Source organism: Chelonus insularis, unplaced genomic scaffold (assembly GCF_013357705.1).
Source record: "Chelonus insularis isolate UGA/USDA-ARS -01 unplaced genomic scaffold, ASM1335770v1 contig_116_pilon, whole genome shotgun sequence".
Classification (NCBI taxonomy): Eukaryota; Metazoa; Arthropoda; class Insecta; order Hymenoptera; family Braconidae; genus Chelonus; species Chelonus insularis.
The window spans coordinates 1,382,463-1,407,223 of NW_023276357.1; the positions used below are offsets into that span (position 1 = coordinate 1,382,463).

At 27.2% G+C, this 24,761-nt stretch overlaps 2 protein-coding genes across 5 annotated transcripts in view; one reads left to right on the forward strand and one right to left on the reverse strand.

Annotated features, from left to right (window-relative positions):
• The window catches only part of LOC118074740 (uncharacterized), a 44,786-nt gene that overhangs the window by 14,107 nt on the left and 5,918 nt on the right, over window positions 1–24,761 (reverse strand). The gene's annotated exons all lie outside the window — the stretch shown is intronic.
• Sytbeta (Synaptotagmin beta) overlaps window positions 5,209–24,761 on the forward strand; it is a 71,257-nt gene continuing 51,704 nt past the window's right edge. For all 4 annotated transcript variants that reach the window (XM_035096223.1, XM_035096215.1, XM_035096210.1 and 1 more), the window contains exon 1: window positions 5,209–5,404. The gene's annotated coding sequence lies outside the window, so the exon portion shown is untranslated. The remainder of the gene's footprint in view (window positions 5,405–24,761) is intronic.

Here is a 24,761-nt window from a genome sequence, read left to right on the forward strand (position 1 = left end):
ACCGATTGCTAAAATCGATAAGGTTGAAATTTAACAATCACTTCTCCTCTCAGATCAATTTGCTAAAGAAGATTTGATCTGTAATATAATTGAGGGAAAATTAGTCAAGATATTTTTCCCATCTATTAAATAAAATGAAAGGAAATTTATCATTTTGAACTAGAATACTGGTGAGATAGAAGAGAACCTGGATTACATTTTAAAGTAAAAGTAACTGATGTATTTCACATCTTGGTAAAAGAAAAGAAGAAAAAATATTAACAAATACTAGCAACTAGGAATGTTTATGTAAACCGATAACCAGCCGCAGGAAAGCAGAATATGTGTTGCTGGGCCTGGAAGTAGGTCAGGTCTTGGACAATGCTACCCCACCAGCACCACTCTAACTACCCTCAATAGATATTCGAGCTTGGCTCGGTCAAGGTAAATATTCAATGCGTACTAAAAAAAAAAAGAAGCTCTTTTTTTGACAGATCAATAGTACTTTCTTTTTAATAACTCAAAGAAAAAATATGGTGAATTTACAAAATTATAATTCAGGTCTATCTATTCCATTATCATCTTTCTGAAGCTGACTCTTAAATTCAATTTAATTCCTTCTCTTCTTTTCTTCCGTTCTCTTTTCTATTCTCTTTCAACCTCTTTACCCTCAGCTACGATCCACCCCGGCGGCATGACGGATGTCAAATACCCGCCTACAGAGAGAGTTTTATCTACCCCTAACACGATTCGCAAAACTTGATTTTCATCATCCAGCTCGAAATTCATGATGACAAAAAATAAAGGAGAAAGGTGAATATGTGATGCATATTTATCTGCTTTAAAAAAAATTTTATATTAATTATCTAATGCTATATTTTATTCTTGAAAAAAGAATTTTATATTTAGAATTTTTAAATATTAATAATATTCATATATTTATTATTAATCATTTTTTAACATTTCATGTTTAATCATTTCAAATGAATTGAATATATAAAATATTTTTAAAAAATCATTGTTTTTATTTATTTAAATAAATAAATTATAATTTTAATAAATTGCGTACAAAAATTGTTATAAAAATTCCAAATAAAAGAATGCAAAAAGATTTTTTTTTGTTATTGGAATATTTTTATCTAGATGAAAAATAATTAAATTCTATTTATTTGTTTAAATTGGGTAATTTTTTATTTTTATAAAGAATAGAAGTATCTATTTTATTATCTAGAAAAAATATTAAATGAAATTTTTTTTTGTTCAACTCGTTCAATAGGGAAATATTTATATTGTTAAATAAATATAAAAATAAGAAAGAAAAAAAAGTTTTTTGTTTAAAAAAAAACTGATGGTTTTTAAAAATGATTGAAAGTGGTAAAAAAATTATTATTTGAGGAAAAATATAAAGGCTGAAAATTTAATAACCAATATTTACTTTTGGTCTAACTAAAATGGCAATGTAATCGATATTGTGCTGATACGACCTCCACTTTTGTCAACGAGATCGTGACAAATTCTAAATTTTTTGGATCAGTTTTCATTTTAAGCCAAAATTAATCCTTTTTGTTGTTACTACATAAAATGATGAGGACTATCAGTCAGGAATAAATTCCAATATTTTTTGGTAGAAGTCCAGTGAATCATGTATCTCATTTGTTTGTTGAGTTGAATAGTCAATAATCATTCGACTGATGTACATATTTTTCCTATTACCATATCCATTTTATCAAGACAGCTATTGAGTGTTGAATTAATAGCCAAAGTTTATTTATGTCAGATAGATTTTCAAAGAACTCTTTTTTTTAATTAACCATTTAAAAATTTGAGTTCAAACATTATCCATTAATAAAGTACTTAATAATTTGAATAAAAAGCTATCATTGACTGTAAAAATTATTTAAATACTCATGCTGATGTTGATTTACAATTTTATTCATCATTACTAATGAAGAAACTTTTTTTTACCAACCAATTAAAAAGTTGACAATAATTTATTCATTTTAATTCCTGTTAATAATTGTTCAATAATAAAATAATTGAAAAAGCCAAATTATCAATTACATTAATTAGAAATAAATTAAATTATAAAATTATCCATCAATAGAATACCAAAAATTGTATTCACCAAAGTTATTGATTACTCACTTTTTGATATTTTGATTCTCTGAATATTTTATTGCAGTATTAAATAATTACTGATTAATATCAAAACAGTTATAGAATATAATTGATGACCATTTTATATTAATCGAATCAATAGTTTATTGTTTCTTATAATAATAGCAAATAAAATTAATAATTGATGATGAATTGATATCTAGGTACCAGTTGAATTAGGGTGATAGATTAATTAGAAGAAGAATGATAAAAAAAATAATTGAATTGGGTGTTAGAAGAGTTCTTTGATGTGATAATTTTTCAAGACTTTTATGAAATATTGTCATATGGTATCATTCTGACCAGTCTAAGAAAGCTCTGATAATAGTTAAGAATGTCTTGATGCTATTTTACTTAGGAGTGGTTGCTGATAGCACTGATACCAATATGTCATTACCACCTGCATTCAGACGTTTCTTTTTCGAATTATTAATGCATTTAGTGTGTCAAGTAGTTAGAATAAAAAAAAGTCTTCCAGTTTATTAACTTCACAACTCAAGTGAAATATTTATATCAATTTCTACCACATTAAAGTTAGAGGTGAAATCTACCACATGTACCTTATTTCAAACTCAATTAATTTCACTCACAGCATCACTTTCTCGTATTTTTTTTCTCCCATTTTATCATTCACATTTAAAAGCACTCATGCCATAACAAACTCTCAGCCAACGCATTAATCTATAAAAAGTTGTTCATGAAAAAATTCTCAACCGTTTGACTTCATACAGCATAAACCAACCCTCTTGTGAATAAATGAAAATCTAGCGGGAATTATTCAGATAATGAAAAATAAAAACATAGACTTAAAGCCTAAGGGATAAGAAAAGATGAGGGTAAGAAAGAGGGAAATATTTAAATAAGAGGGAGTTGAAAATTAGCGAAAAACAGCTATGCTGAAAGGAATGATGAAAACGATAATCTTGAGTTGCAAAAAAAGCGTAAGACAAAGAGAGATGGGGAAAGTACTGGTATTTTGGATTGTTGCCAGATGGTGCATTGCGTCTGAGTGAAATCCACCCCCCATTATTGGAACGTTGTACTCAACAATTCGCTATAATCCCTATTTTCGTGACCATGTGATAGGTCAACGTCCTCCATACACCAACTTTAGCTTATTCTAGCTTTCAGATAATTGTATCTATCTTTTTCGTTTCCATTTAAACTGGTCTGTATGTCTCTTGGATCTAGCTTCATTCAAGTTAAATAATTATTTCAACAGATATTTCTTTCTTAAATATAATTAAATTGACAAAGGAAAAAAAAACTTCAATTTATGTAATCTGTAAATCTTAAAGTTTTTCGTTCTTTTAATCGGCTATACTCAACTTTTCGAACGTAAAATGGAAGTTGTTTTACCTAGTTTGCAACGAAATAAAATTTACTTCTAAAGAGTATCTAAGAAAAATAATTCACAAAGTTTTAGTACAGAGAACTTCTCTATTTGCAAATACATTTATCATTCAAGATTAGTTTAATGTACCAAGTATTATTTCCAGCAAGCATTTATTAGATAAGTTCTTCAAATTGTTTTTTATAGATGTTGCAATTTATTGCTTGTCAAGAGTTTCGATGATTTCAGTCATGTGCATCAGACATCAAGTATTCAAGGATTGCTATGACATGGAGTAGATGGTTGACCAGTCAATACCAGAAGTCCAATATCCTCAAGTATTTGTTAATTAACGTGCAAACTCCATAAATGTGGTATCATTTAGAGATATTTGTGTTTTATGTCTAAATTGTTGGAATAGCTAGGAAGCAAAAAATGTCATATTCATCAATATGAAAAAAAAAGAAATGGTGGCTTATTTCTTCCTTATCATCAAGACTGATGCATCTTATTTATTTTATCAAAACATTTAGATTCAATGCAATCAAATGTTAATTGACTTCAAAATTGTCGATTGAGGATGAAAATGTTTTTTCCAACATGTTCAAAGGTTTAGATGAATGATATTCCCAATAGAAACAACATTGAAATATTTATATAATAATTGAGAATCACTACGAATGAAGTAAAGCCAATAACTTTATTCATGTTGACACTGTGCTGACTGTAGTTATTTAAATGCATCAATTTTCCTGATTAAACCAATCATCTAGGAACCTGTTTTTCACTGTAATTTACATATTTTTCTTTCTAAGTCAATGGAAATATTTCTATTGATTACTCAATTGAAGTATTTTTGCTGTCATTGCACCAATTAATAAAGAGAGTTTGAGTCATTTTGGCAAGGATTAAATCCATTTCAGTTGCATTTGAAAATGTTTCAAATGCATCAATTAAAACACACTCTGTTAAATGCACACATGAGATAGTCGATCGATCTAGAGCTACGTTGTGCAGATTTAATATGACGAAGTTATTCTATAGAATCCTCAACTGCTGCATTCTTGCAATACCTGACTAGACTCGTCGTTTGTTAGAAAGCTGGAATGGAGTGTATGCAAGATGAAGAAGAAAAGTATGAAAGCATGTTGGTAGAAAAACCACATTAAACGATAAAGGTATATTGTAGGGCTTAATTTAACCGTTATTTTTAATATTCCAGCCATCAATTTTGATCCATAAATAAAATAAGTCTTAGATGAAAAATTATGATGCTGTCTTGGATAAAAATGATTATATATAACCATATTGAATTATATATAAACAAGTTCTTAATGATTATAGATATAAAATTCAGTCTGACATAGTGATATATAAATATATTTAATTACATATGACAATGGCCATATTATTATAAAAAAATTTTTTGTTAGTATTGTTTAATAATTATAAAATAATTCATTACTTACATTTTTATTGTTTAAATGGGCCATCAGGTCCTAAGAAGTCCTTGAATAAATTTTTGGAAATTGAGATAATAATGTGGATTAAATTTCGTTTCGGCAACACTTTGTCCGATAATGATGACATAATCGTGCAAGAATTTACACAACGTATCGGTTGCTTTGTTTACATTTGTCTGTTATGGTGGATTTCTACGAATTGCTGGGTTAAGAATATAGATAAGAAAGCTTAAGAATTTAGAAAGACTCATCAGTTGAATCAGTCGACAAATTGGAGTGACTGTGAACACACTGTGAATAAATTGTTAATGCTAGAAATTAGTGTCATCATATTACTTGTGTCTGACTGTGTGAGATTTGAACCTACGATTATCAAAGTGCTTTTGGAAGACTGGAACTCAACCAGGACGACTACCTTCATTTGTATCATTAATCATTACATTAAAATGGGTTTCAAAATTTGGCTAACCACGTAAGTTGAATTTTATTTTTCTTTTAATTCTTTATATTAGTGTCATGATATATATTTGTAATTAAAAATTAACTGAATATTTACGATGATCGCTTTCTTTTCTATGCAATAAATATGTCTATATATAATTTAATATAAATATATATAATAAATATAATGATATATAATCGAACGATGTTTCAGAATTAAAAAATAATTTTAAGCTGGATTTTATATTTCATTATATATCATTATATATAAATATTTAAAGTTGTACAAAATTATTTTAAATTACATGTACAATTTTATACAATGATATACATTTATATAAAACACATTTATAAATTTTATATTTCACTATTCGTATTACATATAATTTATATATCGCTATATATGACCAGATATAATTATACGAAATAATTATTAGACTTAATATATAATTCTATATTTTTTATATATCATTATATATCATTATTTTGAACTGGACAGCTTGAAATTTTTCATTTAATTCAAAAAATGTTAGAGTCAACGGAATTATCTATAGATTTATGCACAAAAATAGTTCTTTGCTAAAGCATAAAAAAAACTTTTAGCAACTAGGCCAAGTGCGTTGGTTAAGAGTGTACAAAAAAGGATGAGAGAAACACTTGTGATCTACTTCAGAAAAAGTTGGTTTCTTTTAAAAAATTGCTTCTTTTTCATTTTTATCATTTCACGCATTTGTCCATTTTTAATTTAAAAATAAAGAATCACTATTAAAAAGATGAATGAATGAAATAAAAACCCATGTGCTATGGAAGTAGTTATAAATTTATATGCTGTTACTTCTTTCACTTTCACTTGGAATTCATTTCCATGAGTATGATCACATCGTAACAAGAAAGAGAAAAAAACAGTGAAAGTGTGTTACTTTTTTTCAATAGTTGATGTGTAGAGGGTAAATACTAGAGGGGAAATCTAGTACATTTTTTAATATCAAGGTAACATTTTCTCATTATGTTATAACGTTCTTTGTCTTTCAAAATGTTTTATGGTTTGTTGGAATAAACTTTCATTTAGTAAAAAAAATTTTATTGAAAAGTGAATATCTAATTTTGATAGATAATATATATTTTAAAAATAATTTTTCAATTTTATATATTTATTTATAAAACTTGGAAATTCTAGTTAATGGATAATTATTTTATCCATAATTATTCCATCTTTATAAATTTTTCAATTAATAGTTGACATAAATTTAATGGATCAGAGTTTTTAATTAATTAAAAATTGATTTAAATTTTCTTTAACTTCATTTCATGAAGTTATGTAACATTTTTAAATCACTAAAAATATACACTTTATCGTTTTTTAATATTCTAGACAATAAGGAATGATAATAATAAATTAAATTATCCAAAAAAATTTACTCTGATATTTACTACATTTTTTTTTTTCATTCTTTCAAATGTCTAGCACAGATTCTTTATATATAAAAAAATAATATAATTATTTTAGTCTATTTTATCTTATTTTTAAAAAATATAATCCCTTAGAGTTATTTAATGCTGTAGAAAAAGCGATATTTTATAAAATTAAAAAATAATTTATTCAAAATATTTTTTTAAAAAAAAGTTCACTTCATTTTCAACTTCATTTTTTTTTACATAAAACATTCAATAGTAAAATAATCTAATTTTGTCTTGATGCTCTACATCAATAGGATGTTATAAAGCATCCATTAAATTTTATTGATTAATTAAAAATAAAAACATCTCGAATATTGACCTTCTATCTTGCTCGTAAAATATCTCAAAGTTGTTACTAAAACATTTACTTGAAACGTTCAAGAAAAATTTACGTTGTCTGGTTTTTATACTTTTTTTTAACATCTTATTTTTCTTTAATTATTTAAATATTCAAAACCAGTTGAAAGCACAATATAATTCAATTGATTTAAATTTAAACTTGATGTTCTAAAAAATAGTTGAATTTTCACCAACAACTCCAATCAAGTTAATCAGCTGATAGAGTTGTCACTGAATTTTTGTCAATTTAAAGTGAGTTTAAATTGTATCAATTGATCTTGAAATAATCATAAGCAGTCGAGTGGTTCTTGAAATACTGTGACCAAAAGCTTGGTTTATGAGCAAACATTTTTTCAAAAAACATCTAGAATTATTTATCAAGCTTTCAACAAGAGACTTTTAGAAACAAAATGGTTGATTTAATTTCGATATACAATTATTTTTATTCGATTGAATAGCTCGTAGATAAAACAGATCATTTTTATGTGTAATTAACTCAGCTAATTAAATAGCATTGATTTCGTATGTGTTCAAAGACATCAGCATTCAGCTAGCCACATTCAGATACCTAGATGTTGATAGCTAGCAAGCATTGTTTTCGTTTATTTCGTTGGATTCTTCATTGAAATGTTAATTCTAATTTTATTTTATTAAGCTTTTAAACTTCAAAAAGAGCCTTTATTGGCTACACAAATGATGTAAGACAAATATTACAAGTAATGCACATGAAGTGTAGAATATTGCAGTGCATCAACGTAAAATTATAAATATAGTAATTCGTGATGAGAAATGTAACTTAACAGTTAATTTAAACATTGATATTACATGATCAAAAAAAGGAATTTAATTTTAATTAGATGGAATTTACAGCACACAGTCCATACCACTTTCAATTCCGTGTAATTACATTGGTAATAAGAATCTATATCTGATGCTAATTATTCATTGACTTTGTAACTTTAGAAATGGTCTAATTTAGAATAGAAGTGTTAGTTAAAATAGGATTGTTGTGTCAGATTGGATTTATTGTATCGAAATATACTCTATTCGTAGTGTTTATGAAGCTGATAAAGTTAGATAATGTCACTGTATTTGACATATGAGTACGTACTGTACGTGCTCACATTATTTTGCTTTCACAGCTCTAAAATCATATCCTTATTACATCTGGTCTGGTGCATTATATTTAAAAGCAAAAATTGCTATTTTAGAAAGTATGATGAGTTTCTAGTTAAATTATTTAGAATTTAATTAGAAATATCATCAAAACCTTCAAAACCTAACTCTTTATTTTGAATTTCAATTTTGTTTAATGCTTTAGTTGTACTTGAATCTCAAATTCCTGAACACTAGGCTTTTCTACTGATAAAATAACAATGCAATTAGCTTGTTATTGTCTAGAAATTGTCACATAGCTATATTTAATATTCATTAATAAAAAAATGATTGATGTGATCAGAATAAGAGTATTTTATTTATCATGATTGTTTGATAGTTAATATTAAAGGTTGATGAATCAGTTCTATTATTTATTTTGAAATATTTCCTTGAGTACATTACAGTCCAACACATTACAAACTTTAATAATTATTCTAAAGTGTGTTTCATATTAAATTTAATATTACTATACGTAACAGCTGTTCATTTATTGTAATTTTATGTATCATTACGTAGGACTCTTAGATCCAATTACGATTCACTGTTAGCCGAAGTGGTATTTTCGTGATATCGATTGGTAATTACAATGTGCGATAGTATCACTGAGGGAATAATGCACATGACATAGACGCATTCGAGTACTCATCGGTCAATTTCCGGAGATAGCGGTAATAATAAAAGATTGGGAGGGAAGGTAGAGAAATCGAGGGATAAATCATAAAAGCCAGTGAATAAAAAAGTTCATAAAGAAATGGGAAAATAATTTCAATCGTTCTGCATATACTCGGCATACGCCTACTTCCTATCGATGGTGATTAATTGGAATAGTAAACAATGAGTCTTTATAATCATTTTTATTTCGTTTGAAAGGATATATCTTAATTAAATAGAATATTAAAAATAGCAGAGTTTTATCATTGAATAATTATTTTTATTTACAGTTTTAATATTCTTTAATTTTCTTTAATAAATCAATAAAAATAATTGAGTTCATTGATTAACTTAATCATCATTAAATGAAAACTTTATAACAATCCAAGTGTGTAAGTTTTACTATTTTAATTTCCTTTTTTGGAGTAAAGACATTTAGGCCTACTTAGCCTAAATAAGCTCAGCCAACTCGAGTTAGGATTTATGAGATTAAATATAATTTTTTTTTTTAAATATACAATTTAAATTACTTAGATTACAACTTTGAGATTGTAATGGATTGAAACTCATTTAATTTAGACCAGTTTCAGTAGATCAATTTAGATTCGAACAGAATTGAGAAAACCTCATAGTCAAGACCTAAAGTGAAGTGTTGATGAAGATCTAGAGAGAGAGAAAGAGAGTCTAGATATGATCAGATCCACGAATTATTTCTCAATAGCACAGATAACATACAAGTAGATGTATAGTTTAAAATGAAAGGAATTGATAACTTGTATCACACTGTTGCTTTTCCTAACAGTGATGCTACAAAATCCTACTAAAGAGTCATTTTTGTAATACTTGGCATATTTTTATCTTCAAAAATAAACTGACTGACAGAAGCTGACATGACTGCAATCAATATCATACAGATTAAGAGATTAAACCAGTAGGAATTAAAGAAGAATTGAAATTAAAATGAAAATTTTTTTAATCATTTAAATACCTTTGATATTAAAAATGAAAAATTCATACTGAAATCAACTAATTCGAAGAGCTTTAAAATTTTTTCTTTTTTAAAATTATCTTTCCTTTAATCCGAATTTCCATCCATTATCACGTTTACGTACGAATTTTTTTAATTAATCAGCTTTTGCGATTGATAGAATTCAGTGATAAAAAAAAATAGCAGAAAAAAGGTAGAAATATTTTTTTATTTGACATCTATTAGACTAGCCCTATCTAAATTGCTCTAGGGGTAGGTGAGCTAACCATATATAACTTTGTATACAAATTGGATCCAGTTAGTCTGACTATTCCTAGGGGCAACTCCAGCCAGTCTTGTAGGAAATTTGTTTAGCTTCAAGTCAATCATATCAATAACAAAGGATCTAGTGTAGAATACATTTTGTAGTATTCAACAACTGGTTTTCATGTTTGTTTATAATAAATACATTTAATACTGTACAAACCAAGACTTCTTTATTATTAATTAATTCCATTAATAATAAATATTATTTGACATTAATAATATATTTTTTTGTTAATATAACAGAGTCGTTTTGCTGTATGTTATTCTTTAATTGATGAGTATCAACAAAGAAAAGAGCTCCAGAAATGATTAATTATTAATATTTTAGGACCTAAATGTCAGTTGAAAAAATGATAAATGATGAGAATGGTGGATAGATGAGTTGAGGAAATGATTAAAGAATAATAAGAAATTAAAGGAATGCACAAGAAAAGGGATGTTTAAGCTTAGATAAAAGTAGGCAACTAAAGAGTTGAGAATAGTTTAGACATGTGATTTCATTGTCATTGATGATGATATATCATGTAGGTTACATTAATATGAATTGGAAATCATGAGCAGTGAGCATGAATGATGTTGGTTCTTTCATTTTGAAAGGACCAGTATTCTTTCTGCAACTTTATTCTTCCTTATTTATCCAAACTTTGAGAGACGTTTATTTTTTCTCCCTCTTGCTTGATCATTTGAAGGTTTTTTGTACCTCTGACGCATTTAGAGTCTCTCTATTTAATTCTAAACAATTGTAAGATCTATAAAATACATTCAATGCATGATAATAATGATATAACATAATATTTCAAGCTCTAGCTTTAATAGAAATGCCACATTATGGTAGAAAATATTATTATGACAGTCGTAGGTAGTTGTAATGATATACTAAGCTAATAGTTATGAAAACAAGCTCAGCAATATTCCTCTAGCTGATGTTCTCTTCGTCCTTAATATGACAAGAATAAAATAATTCAATCAATATTTTATCTACTCGATTTTTTTATTTTTTTTATTTATTTCCGGATACAAATATTTCATTGCTTCAATGTTTTACAAAAACATATTTTTTAAACTCACTCTGAAAAAAATTTATTGTTATTCAAAATACAATTCGTGAAGATGATTTATAGAAATAAAATATTTCTTTTTGAATCTGAATAAAGCTTAATAGAACAACATGGTATAATAAAATTGTGTCAAGGTCTTACTGGAACACAGCCAATCATTTCTTTGTTGTTAACACGCAAATTGAATTAAATTAATGCATGTAAATTGTTGCAAACTGTGGTAGTAATTTTTTTCTGTTTTTTCAAGATCTGATTCTGATGAAAAAATTATATGATTTATGATGAAAGAAATTTTTTATTTTACAACACAATCATTGTTATTTTATTTATATTTGTAAAATCATAACTCGAGAAATGATTGAGAAAAAAAATTAAAAGTTTACTTAAAATAATAAAAAAGTTTTTTAAACATAAATGCTATTATACCAAACTGAAACATCATTGATGTCTGATACTGTAAAATTATTTTATAATATTATGAATGGAGTAGAAAAATGATTTTCAAATTTTACTTAAGTATTTTTTTATCCAGAATAACAAGCAAGCCTTTATCAAGGCTATCCTTAGTACGAACTGGAATTATGTAATAAACCTAGGATTATATAAACAATAAATAATGTGACATAAACTATGTGCAAGCAATGTGTTGAGGTCTTAAGTTGGTTATTATGAATCACAGCAAATCTAAGATTTTAAGACTGTTAAAATAGCATACGTAAAGCATGTTTGATATCAAATTTTCATAAACAAATTATATATATACAAACATAAACAAATAAGAAGATTGGATTACTCTTTGTTTAATAATTAATCACTTTAAATTGTCTCTAAAATGATGAAGATGTTTGATCGTGCTAATTTAAGGCTATCATTTTCCATGCAATTCTCTCTAGACAGAAGAAGCAATGGAGATCGATTATCAAGATACAAGTGGATACTTTGAAATACCAATAATGGCTAATATCTGGTTTTTCAAGTGTAGTTGAATCATCGCAGTTACAATAAATAAATAGTTTATTCTTACCAGGATTCTACCATTTTCTAGTCTATTGTTCTTCTTAAAGATGAACAAATATTTTGATAAATCATAAAATAAATTGAGTAAAATCTACTTTATGCTTTTACTCGATTTTGTATTGTATGAACAATATCCTTTGAAAAGATTTTAAAAAATAAAATAAATAACAAAAAGGAGTTCGAGAAGTTGAGATCAGCAATACGTATCCGGAATTTTTTTTTTTTTTCATCAATGCATGCTACGGTTGAGTGCATTCAGGAGTCTATTTTTCCAAGCGATCCTTTCGTCTGTGCCACCAAGACTCTTTCTAGCTTTCGTGACCGAGAGAAATCGCGTGAGAACAGTAAAAAAATATTTCCTGTTATCTTTCTTCTACAAGTCGAAAGATATCCTTGATATTAGTAGTTGTTTCGATCTATTATTTTGCTATTCTTCCTTTATTTGTTATAGATTTTTCCTAGATTTTCTTTTACACACTTTTCAATAAACTCAACTCAACTAATTGAGAACAAATCAATGACTTGAGGTTTCAAATCTCCAACAATACTTTTGTATATTAATTAAACATTTTTTTTTAAGTGTTATAATTATCTAACATCCTTGAGGAAATGAAGGAAATCATTTAGAAGATTGTTGAATTTATGTTGGGTGTAGTGAAGACAACAATGTGCTTAAATACAATGTACATTTGCACAAAAGTACACTTTGAATAACTGCAGAAATAACGAGACAAGTGGAAAGAGGTAGGAAGTGGATAGCGCCTCGTTGGCAAGGTTCATAAAGTAGTAACGCTCGCGTTATGGTCAGACATCCGTCCGAGTACATTGTTCAAGACGTAACAGTTGAAAAGTAGCATGATTTTCTGCATGTGTGAAAACTCAAAGTAAGGGCTTTCAACGTTGAGTGTGGAGCTTTTATCGTCCGTATAAAGTGCGAGTAAATTGTTAAAATTGATAGATAAATTGAACGAAATTTTATCAAAGACCTAAAAGAAATTCACTAGCGTAATCAAGTTATTTACTTCGAATAACCTGTTTAATTAAATTTTATCATTAAATTTCTATGTGTTGGTAATAGATTTACTATGAAATTGGAGAAGGAAATAATTTTTATTTTACTAGAACCTTAAATTCACTTTGAAAATATTTACCATCAGTAGTTATTCCTAAGCTAAGTTTTGTCAAGTACATGACTCCTTTATAAGTATCACATCCTAGTAGAAATATTAAATAGGTCTATCATTGGACCAGCATTAGGACTGGCATGAAGTTATCATCCAGTAATGGTTCTGTCCTAAGCCATGGTTGGATGATAACTTCATTTCCTAGCAAGTCTGGCATACCCTACTAGACTCCAGAATAAAACCGGATTTAAATGGACACTTGTCCCCCAGTGTTTATAAATTCATGAAAGAAAAAATACTTAAATGAGCTTTTCCTAATTAAAAAAAAATGGCCATAATCATACTGAAAATGCTACACATAGACATACTAAACATAAAGAAGTAGAAAATGATATTTTATTTTTCTAAAACTCACCATTAAAGACTTACAACTGCACATGATTCTTTAAAGCTTCTTCTTCTACCTAGCTTTGCTTTACAAACGTCAATCTCATAATAGTAACATCTAAGTTACGGTCGACTAATTATGTTTAAGAAACTTAAAATACTTCCGCATCCGTCGGTGTTCACAGTAAACCTGCACTGACATTAAGTTGAGTGACTTTGTCCTCGTTCATCTTAATTCTTTCCTCCTTTTTAAACGTTTTTATCTTTCGAAGCTACTAGATCAGAAACTCGTAGAGACATCGTAAAAAGAGGCTAAAGTTCAAAAATATTACATGGCTTCACTAAAATCATGAAATTTATTTCCCTTTTTTTCATACATTTATTTATAGTTTTAGGGAAAAGAGATAACGTCATTTGATGTCATGACATTTTTTATCAAGTTTATTTTTTATTATAAAGTAAAGTTATAGTGCATTGTTAAAATATAAAAGTTATCTTCAATTAATTCAACTAAATAAAGTGACTCTAACTTTTTAACACGTTTAAAAATAAATGTGGAATTTGATTGCATGAGTTCAATAAATGAAAAAAAAAATATATATATATGACAAACTTTAAAATATTTTTTTTTTCATCAATGATAAGTAAATTGTTTGAACAAACTCTAAAAACCTGACATTTTTTTTTTATATAAAAAATTGTTTATTATTTATGAATGAATACTTAATACTTAAATCATTCAATAGCAATAAATCATTTCCATTAATTAGTTTGAATTTCAAATGTAGCCTCTAATAGTTAAACTAAATGAATTTCATCATTTGCATACTCTGTTTTTATTCCTTGATTGCTGTGCTATTCCAACATATTTTTTTTTGCTGTTTTTTTAAGTCAAAAGTTAAATAAAGAGATACGTTTAGCACTAGATGGTAATCAAGCAAATTGAATTTTTGGAAAAAAAAAAATTAGACTAGACAGTGAAATGAAAATCGTTAGCTAAAAGAAATGATTATAATAGAAATAAAAAAGACAAACAGGCAATAATTTAATAGCTCTGCATCATGGAGGATAACTGAACCGAAGCTTTCTGTCCCTATTCCAGGATGCCAATACCGACTGTACTTGAAAACACCTCTGTAATATACATGCATTCTATCATATAGGGTATTTCTACATTGCATAGTGCCTCTACCACTTTATGATATTCCTCACAAAATATCCAAGTGTTCTTGGTTTCTCAGATGGTTGAAAATAAATCAAGACTTCATTGAAGTAAAATCATTTAAAACATTCTTTATTTGATATTAAAAAACTATATCGAATTAATGTTGATAAATATTTACCTGATACAAAATCAATAATTTATTTACTTAAGTCAAGTAATTCTTTACTTGGTACACTTGATTCTTTTTTCTACTCATACTATTCTAGCATCCAGATGTTGGTCTTGATGATAGACTTGCTCAAATCTGCTCTGAGTATTACCCCTTGGGCGATATAAACTTCTACAAGATTCTTGTCAAATTGGAACAAGATCATCATGAGAATAAAAAAGCATGTGACAAAAGTTTTCAAAATATAAACCATCAGTACTTGAAATAGCTATGGAGTTACTTTTATGTTCTCCAATCTCTGGATGTTGATTTCATGTCAACTTGAAAAGTTATATCCAACAAATTGTTCTCTCATTTAATTCAAAATTTGTATCATACCAATTAACTACATCTCATTCATTATTCTATATATTATTACAGCACATTATTATCAACATCAAAATAAACGAAATGAATAACTTTACTTTCATTGAAGTATAAAAAGCATTGTTGAATTTTTAATGAATAATCTGATCAAAAATTCCAGTTTATTGTTATGTCTTAATTTACTTTTTATTCAAAACTAAACGAAATTCAGAGCTTTTTGTTCATTTGATAAATACCCTGACTCTAAGAATTTAATATATATCCTGCTAAATGATGAAAATGCGTGGGAAGATGATGTTAATCAAGCTAATCAAGATGGTATATAAATATCAAATGCTTCTACTTATTCAGTAGTTGACTGTTTTTAGCTATGATTTACAATGCCTATAAAATGTGTTCTAATTACAAAACTTAAGTGGTACTTGAATACATGCAGCCTATGAGCTAAAGAATTGTTAAGCACTAGGATAAAATCATTACTTCACTAATGAATACTTGTATTCGGATATTGGAAATATCATTTTGGAAAATAGATAATAGGTAACTTGATAGAATATGCAACTTGTGTTCATTAATATCATCAGTTGTTATCTAGATGAAGTGAAATAAATTCATTAATTATTTATCAAGTAAAAAAAAAATAGTTTTATAATTAAATAAAAGATTAAAAAAGCTTTTTTTCTGGTAGATAATCACTAGAAGTATGAGAGTAATTTTTTTTAGTTATTGTATTATTATTTTTTCTATCGATTACTTTCTTACGTCTGACGTGTTGGAGAGGTAGTTGTTGCTGAGGGCTGTTATATTCTTTCCTTTATACTCTGTCGTGGCTTTTGTTCCCTATTTGTCTTTAGTCATTGTTTTGAGACAGAATATCTGATGAACAGAAATGTGATTATCAACGAAGTTGAGCTATCAAGATATAAGAGGAGATGCAGGATATATGAATAGTATGATAAACATGAATAACTTATATTCAAGTCTTTTGTTAACCTGGATTTTTCAAAGTCTTTATTCATCAGTTTAAAAACACAGATCAATAGTGAAAATGATCCTAGATGTTTGAGTATTGATTTAGCTAGGGTTGAGGATTATAATTATGTAAAAATTATAAACTAGATCATATTATTGTTTGTGCAAAAAAAACATTATAACTTTTATAGCAAAAGTTTTAATAAGAATCACTGTAATGTAGTGTGAAGTGACTTTATCCTAGGATGAAGCAAGAAGTGGTTCATTTTTGGCTCAACATTTTCAAGCTTGGTCCAATGTTGAACTAATAATAAACCAATTCCACTTCCTACCAGTGTACTAAATTAATGAAGATAAAGATGAAGCTATTTTATATCAAGGAAATTTAGATGTTATTTATTTAAACAACTGTTTCAACCAATTTTGAGTCCATCAATAAAAGGTTCATCATCAAGTTCATATTTTTAACTAACAGATAATGATACTTATGAAACAATATCCTAACTTGAAGCATGAACATGTGGACCTGTCTGATAGTATTTGACATTATTTTTTTATTTTCCTTTAATCATTTTCTCTAGAATTTATTTATTATTATTATTTTATTCTTTACAGTCTGTTAAAAATAGAACAATTAAGAAAAAGTGCTTGGGGATCACTTGTTACGTTTTAATCTTCTTATTTGTACTGGAAGTAAATAGGCTGTCTTGGTGTGAATGCTAGATTTCTAAATGATAATACTCTTCAACAGTAAGCTGGAGAGTAATTGAAAATATTAATATTAAGAATCATAGTCCTTGTTTGTTTTCAATCAAAGATATTAATAATCATAAAAATAATTTATCTTTATTGATTTTATGTTTAAAGTGTATTGAATACTACTTCAATGTTTACATATAGATATTAATTACGTGTAAATATATATACATATATCATTACTAATAATATAATGTAACTGTATGTCTAATTGAATGCTTAATATAAATTAATGATCTTCTTGGATAGCTTTGCTATATATAGCTCCAACACATTATCAAATAAACATGATTATCTCGCAATATTATGCAAATTAATAGGCACGACTACTTGTTAACATCATTCTAATGGTATCTAAATTTGATTTCAATACAAACTCCTATCATTTAATATAATGTCAATCACTAGTTATTTGTTTTTTTTTTTTTTTTAATTAAAATAAATTCATTCTTTATTCACTAGTTAATTAAATCTATTTATAAATCTATAGAGCTATAAAAAAATTATTGATTCAAAGGTGAATGTAATTTAATTATTACTATAAGAATAATATTTTTATAAAGAAGTAAAAATATTTATATCATTCATTAAAAATATTATTTTACATTCATACATTATTTATTTTTAGATTTGATGAATAATAAGATCTGCTTAAAATATACATTGATTTAAAATTTTTTATTTATTCTATATATATCGAGAGGTTGTTTTCAATTATTTGCTTTTAAATGATTTAAAAAAAAAAAGTTGACATAAGTACTTACAAAGTTTATAAGTGCTAACGTAATAATTCTTTTTAATGTTTGCAATAACATAAAAAAACTTTACAAGGTATTTCAAAGTAATTTCAAGTTGCTTTGAAATCATTTATTTGGTTTACTATTCTAAGAAAATACTAATGTTATTGATCTTAGAAAGGGAATTTTTTTATATCAGAAATTTCTTATCACACTTGACAAAAGCAATTTTTCCAAGTCATTAAAGCTAAAAAAGTATCAACATTTAATTTATAAAAGTACATTTTCCACTGTCATAACATTTGTCCATTACTACAGGTGAGAGTGGACATTTATCACATTGTAACAAGATTGTTGGCTTTCAAGTTAATTGAATGGACAAGATCATAGTGTATTGCAGAGTGAACTTTGAAAGGATCGGTGAGGGGAATTGACTGGTACCACAGAGGTCAGATGAGTAATAATATCTCAGCACATAGTGGACAGAAGAGGCGTTGACTTGCTAGCTACACGTTTGGAGAAATGAGCTTTAACAGTGCATGAAAGCTGGTGAAACAAGAGGGACAGCACTTACTCAAGTAAATCAGATTATGCTCTCAACTATCTTTACCTTATGGCAATCAAGATGCATTTTTTTTTCAAGTGCTTTCGTTGGTTACCTTTGCACATGATAAAATATTACCTTTCGTTCGTTTACTCAACGTTAACAACTGAGTGCCATCAATGATGATGGGTAGAGAATGGGTAGAGGAGATATAACAGTAGGTTACCCTTTGATCAAGCCCTCTATAAAATTTCTCAACCCTCTCGTTTACCGTTCATATTTTCACATTATTACGCCTGTGTTGCCACGTGCTGAGTCTGTTAAAAAAGGAAATTTTTGGGGTAAAAATGATTGTAGGTCATGTGGTGTAAAATTCATAACACATGTAGACTTATCAGATCTGATTAAGTTTTGGGTTGAAACTTCATCTTTATTTTAAATAATAATAACCCAGATATACTTTTGTGCTAACTTTTTTTTATCTAATATCAACAGATGAGTTATTTCCATCTGATAAACTGTCAGTGACTTTTGATCATCAAACAATTGATGAGGAATAAGAGATGTTTTAATCAATAAAGTCTAGTATAATGCAGCCCACACAATCCATAAAATAAGCATTGATTTGAATTTATAATTGATTGAATAGTGGTTGTTCAGTAGAGAAAAACAATTATTTAGAGTATCTTGGTACTGTTAATTCCTTTCGTGTGGTTTTTGTGTTGAACTGTAATGGATTAGATCCATGAAATATTCTAGAAGACTTAAACGAGTTATTTTAGAAGAAAAGTCAAAGAATCATTGATTATTCATCAACTAATGGACTACTTTAATAAAAAATTTGAGGATTATCATTTAATTAAAGACAGTTATTAACTCACAACCCACACGTTGCCCGCATATTAAATGCTGTGCCTACGTAATTAACTTGTTGAAGGCTGGTAGCAGAGTTTATTCATCCTATCAACTATTCTCTCTATCAGTTGTAAATATATTTAGTATTTAGAAATAACCATTGTATTTAGAATTAGCTAGATGATTAACTCAAATTCAATTGTTAATTTTATAAAAATTTTTTCATCTCCAAACAGATCCAATCATGATAATGATAAGACTTAAGACATTATTATTTATTTAAAATGTCATTTTGAAATAGAAAAAGCAATAAATTGATGATAAATCAGTTTCTTGTAAAACGAATTCGATTGCTTGTATTTCAATAATACTCATTTATATAAATCAGAGGAAGAGTATAAAATTGAGCTGAATTTTCTCTATTTGATAGCATATTACTAGACCTATTTGCTAGGTAAACTTCCATCATTTGATCCAATCAATTGAATAGATGTGTTGAATTTAATAGAAAGAAGAAATCGAATAATAAAAATAGATGAAATGTTTCAATTGTATTGAAAAATTAAAAATGATCATTACTACATACTGGATTAGCTGGAAAGGCTAGAAGAATTAAAAGAAGAACAATAAATGTCAGATAAATAATAATTTTCTTCAACAATTCAACAATAAGTTTAGTAATCAATGTTCAATTAATTAACAGCTGGATTACTTCTTCATACATATTGAATTTATTGAACAGTAAATTCATATTTACTAATATAGTTTGTCATTGAATAAAATATATAGTAATAATCTATTTACTTAGCAAACATGGTGTTAGACATAATATATATGCACTTACTCCTCATAAACTTATAACGATTTCAAATTTTCTTAGACAGATGAATGAACATTTGCACTTCAGGTACCTTCGTTTATGAACAACTTGATGGGAATTGTCGAAGCGAAAGGTAAAATGAACATCTGAGTTTGGCACATGTTTCTTCTTCCTTTTTCTTGAACAATTGCAGGAAATAGTTCTACCCCTACTGCTTCTAAAGAGCTTGAGTTTCTAGGTCAAAACTGTTCTATGGAGAATAAACTTTTGAATTAACTATAGATCCCATGAGCGAATAAGCCTCGAGCTGTCTTTAACGCAACCTAGCTCTCTAAATTGACTTCAATTATATCTTCTGTTAATTAACATGTTTCAATATATTTTCAGTGTCCATTATACTCTAATTACTCTAATAAATTTATTTTTATTGCTTGAAATTGTCCTGCATAGCATCTTCTTTCATTCAGATTCATTTTTATGTATCTATTTATCTATAAATAATGCCAAATAAATTGTGTTACTCCAAAAAAGTATATTACAATTCTAATTACTTGGAGATAAATTAAAATTATGTAGTTAATTTAATTGTGATTCACTGATAATTATATTAACATTATAATTTCTCCAGTTTACCAATAAAAATTAAATTTATTTAGAGTGTTACGAACTTCTAAATAATAATATAATAAAAACTGTAAATTACAATATCATTCTTGCTAATATTTTTTCATTTAATTGCAGTGATATTCATTAGGTTGAATTAGAGCTGTTACACCTCTAGATCAAGGCTCTAAATGAAATAGAATTTAAAGGGTAATTAAATAAATAGTATAATAAACTAAAAATATTAATTACTGTACTTGGATAAATGTAAATAGTCACGAAGATTCATTTCCCTTCAAATACTAAATTTCCTAGATGTTTTTTTAATTAAAGCAACTGAAGCTTATGTTAGCATTACATAATTGCATAAAGAAGCTAAGAATTATAATTATTATTAATAATAATTAAATATTGACCTTTACTATAATCCATAATTTAAAATTTTTTTGATTTTATCATAAATATAATTTAAACAAGATCATTTGAGTGACATTCGTTTAAAAGAAATTTCCAATTTACAAAACAAATTTTTTCTTTAACCTGTAAGCTGACATTGATGTATCGAGCAAAATGGTGCGAAGCAAATTAGTAGAGGTAGTAAATAATAGGGTGTAAGAGAACATCTGAAATATAATGTTAGTAACAGGCTTATAAATAATGTATAGATCTAAGGCTGTAGCTAACCGTTTTTAGGACAAATCTGCATGCAATTCTACCTAGGAAGCATTACTTCAAGCTATACTACATGTGCTATCAAAATGATTATGTAATCAAATGTGAAGTAATACATGGATGTTTTACATAAAGATTGACATATTACAATAGTTATACACGTGGTGTTGGTCTTTATAAAATCCAATCGACGTCATCAGTTATCTGTGACACATGTTGGTTCTGTATTGCGTGAGCTTTGCGCACACATATTAGCGCACACTTTGTAGCAGCTTCAAGTCGATATCCTCCCAGTGCTTGATCTGTATGTAACATACGAACTGGACTTAGTAGCAGTCTCGTCGTAGACAACAGTTACTGTCTACGTTTAAACGTCACTGTCAACCTACTGTGCCATTTACTACCATTCGTTTAACTGATAGTGACTGTTGCGTTCGATAACCCTCTAGTAAATGAAGGCCTTGGTACAAAAGCTTCTCGGTGGTCTAGCATTTACCATGGAAGAAAGAAAATACTTTACGTTGCATTGAGAGTTGAGCACAGATGCGGATTAATAATTAAACATATTGTTTTAAACTGAGCTACTATTTTTAGATATATTGAATTTTAGCTTTTTTATGTTCATCTATCTGTAGAAATTTATTCTTCTAAATCTTTAGAAGGTTAAATTCATTTCGGATAAGTGGAAATGAAATAATGTGCCCCAGAATATAATCTTTCCTAAATAACCTAGATTGGAATTTAAATCAGGTCCTATTCTGGAGTCCTAAACATGGCCTACTTCATTTTTGAGATACTTTGCCTGATGTGGTACTTATTGAAGAAGGATTCAAGACCAGAACTATTCAGCAATTATTATTTGGTGATTATTTATGTCATTGATAGCTTTATGATGATTATAAAGTAGCTAGAGGAAGTCAATTCAGGTCTAGAAGATACTAGGGTAGCTGGAGATTGATCAGACCTAGATGTAGCTATACTTCATTGCTGGTTGGGAATATAATATTGTATTGATACAATTCTGATGGAACTTAAATGTTCATCATGATTTATCACTTGATCTATGCAAAGAACATCTTGGATCATGAATTCAATTATTGAATTATTTGCTACTACTGGTTTCTTCCAATGCAAAGCAGTACATATGTATTTAAAGAATGCTCCAGTATTCAAAATTCCTCGACTCTTTGTTCGTTCGTTGAAGGAATTCGTAAAAATATTCAATTAATTCTCGATAAAGTGCACTTGACTGAATTCCTTCTCTTCTTTTTCTGCACAGAATTATTCTTATTTTCAATAAAATATGAGCTTTACTACTTGTCTGATTGTTATGTAAATGCATTGAGAACAAAATTCGAATGATAGGAAGTCTTATAACTTCAATTAAACTTTAGCATTTCATCATTTCACTTTGATAAAAAAGTGATAAACCAAGGCCTTTTTTTTCATAATACGATAAAAATAAAAATAAACAAGAGTATATTATTCAATAGGATTCTTCTAGTTTGACATAGTTCTTAACAAGTTCAACAGGCAAAATCGATTGTAGTGGCTTCTTAGAACTTAAATACTGAAAAATTTGTTTTTCGTTGGATGTACTTTAAAAAGTTTTAAATGGGCAAAGTTAAGGAAAATTAATAAATTTTCCAGTGAATAAAAATTTAGATGAATCTCATGTGGAATCTTTGTCATTGATAAATCATGTGTTTGGAAGGAAATTAAAAGTGTGAAATTTACACACTTGAATTAATATGGAATTTTCATTTAATGATGATTAAATTAATCAATGAACTCAATTATTTTTATTGACTTATTAAAGATTATGCAATTATTTTATCATATAATTAATGATAATAAATTAATGAAAATACAATCAATATTTGAAAGCAATATTGATTAATAAAATATAATAAGAAGCATATCTTAAAATAAATTGAATGATTAATAATAAATTTTTTAATCTAATTTTTGATTTTACATTTTGTCACATGACGTGACAATATTTTAGTAAATGAAAAAAAAAAAATTTATTAAGACAAAAACGTTGTAGCTTTTTTTTCTTTGAAATTCAATATTCAAACGTGGACGATTCAATATTTAAAGGTCTCGAGCTTTACACGATGTATAAATACTCCTGGCAGTTATTTCTCATTGCATGACTGATTGGTATACCAATGGGTCAAAGTCAAGCCTGCACAGTATCCGCATAGAAGTGGTAATTCCGGGTGTAGATACCGGATTGGCTGCAGTCTGGAGATAACGTCATTATCGAGCTTGCTACTGACATCCTCTGCAGACAAACTTATACATCATCGTGATATGGACACTTGGATCATAAAATTCCAAAAAACTCATCATAAATGAAAATTAAATTGTTGAAAAAAGTAACTTATTATCAACAAATAGTACATTGTACAACCAGAGAGCAAAGTATCAAGATTTTAAATAACTGTAATATAAATATCCTGATCAAAATAATATAATATTATAATTGCTCATATTCCAGAGATAAAAAAAATTTCATCATCGAAATATTAAGCATATTCACATCTGCAATAATAACTAATTATTTCAATGAATGAATATTAAATATTTGAATATCTAGGAATTTAAATTGATAAAAGTTCATAACTCCAATGTGAGTTATTACAATTATTCTCCATTATGAAGAATCGAATTTGTTCGACTATATAGCAAAAAAAAAAAACTACATAATTTTGTAGTTAATCCAAAACTAAATCAAAGTTCCAATGAAAATTAACTTACCAGCTCAATTAAGCTTTCACAATGGAAAAAACTTTATCCTAATTACTTTTCTTCCAACTATTCATCCACTTATGAACCTATTTTTTCTTTTATTCTCAGCAATAAATATCAAGTTATCAACATTTTTTGATTGTTGATTTTTAAATTGAACATTCTGATCATGGTATTCCTCTGCTAATCACTAAACCAAAGAATTTAATAAATTTAATATTGATGATATTCAAGAATTAAAAGTTTTCTTCAAACTAAAAATAACTGGAATAATTCTGAAAAACATTAAACAAAGAAGATAAGTTTAACAACAATAAAGAGAGAAAAAAATTTATTTATTCCTAAAAACTTTTTATATCTTGAACAGTTTTATCGATTTGTATATTAAATGGTGAAGAGCTTGCTTTTTTCCAACTATCGAAGTTGATATTTCTAGTTTTTCATTTCATTCTTTCTCATTCTCTTATATATTCTTCGTTTTCCCGA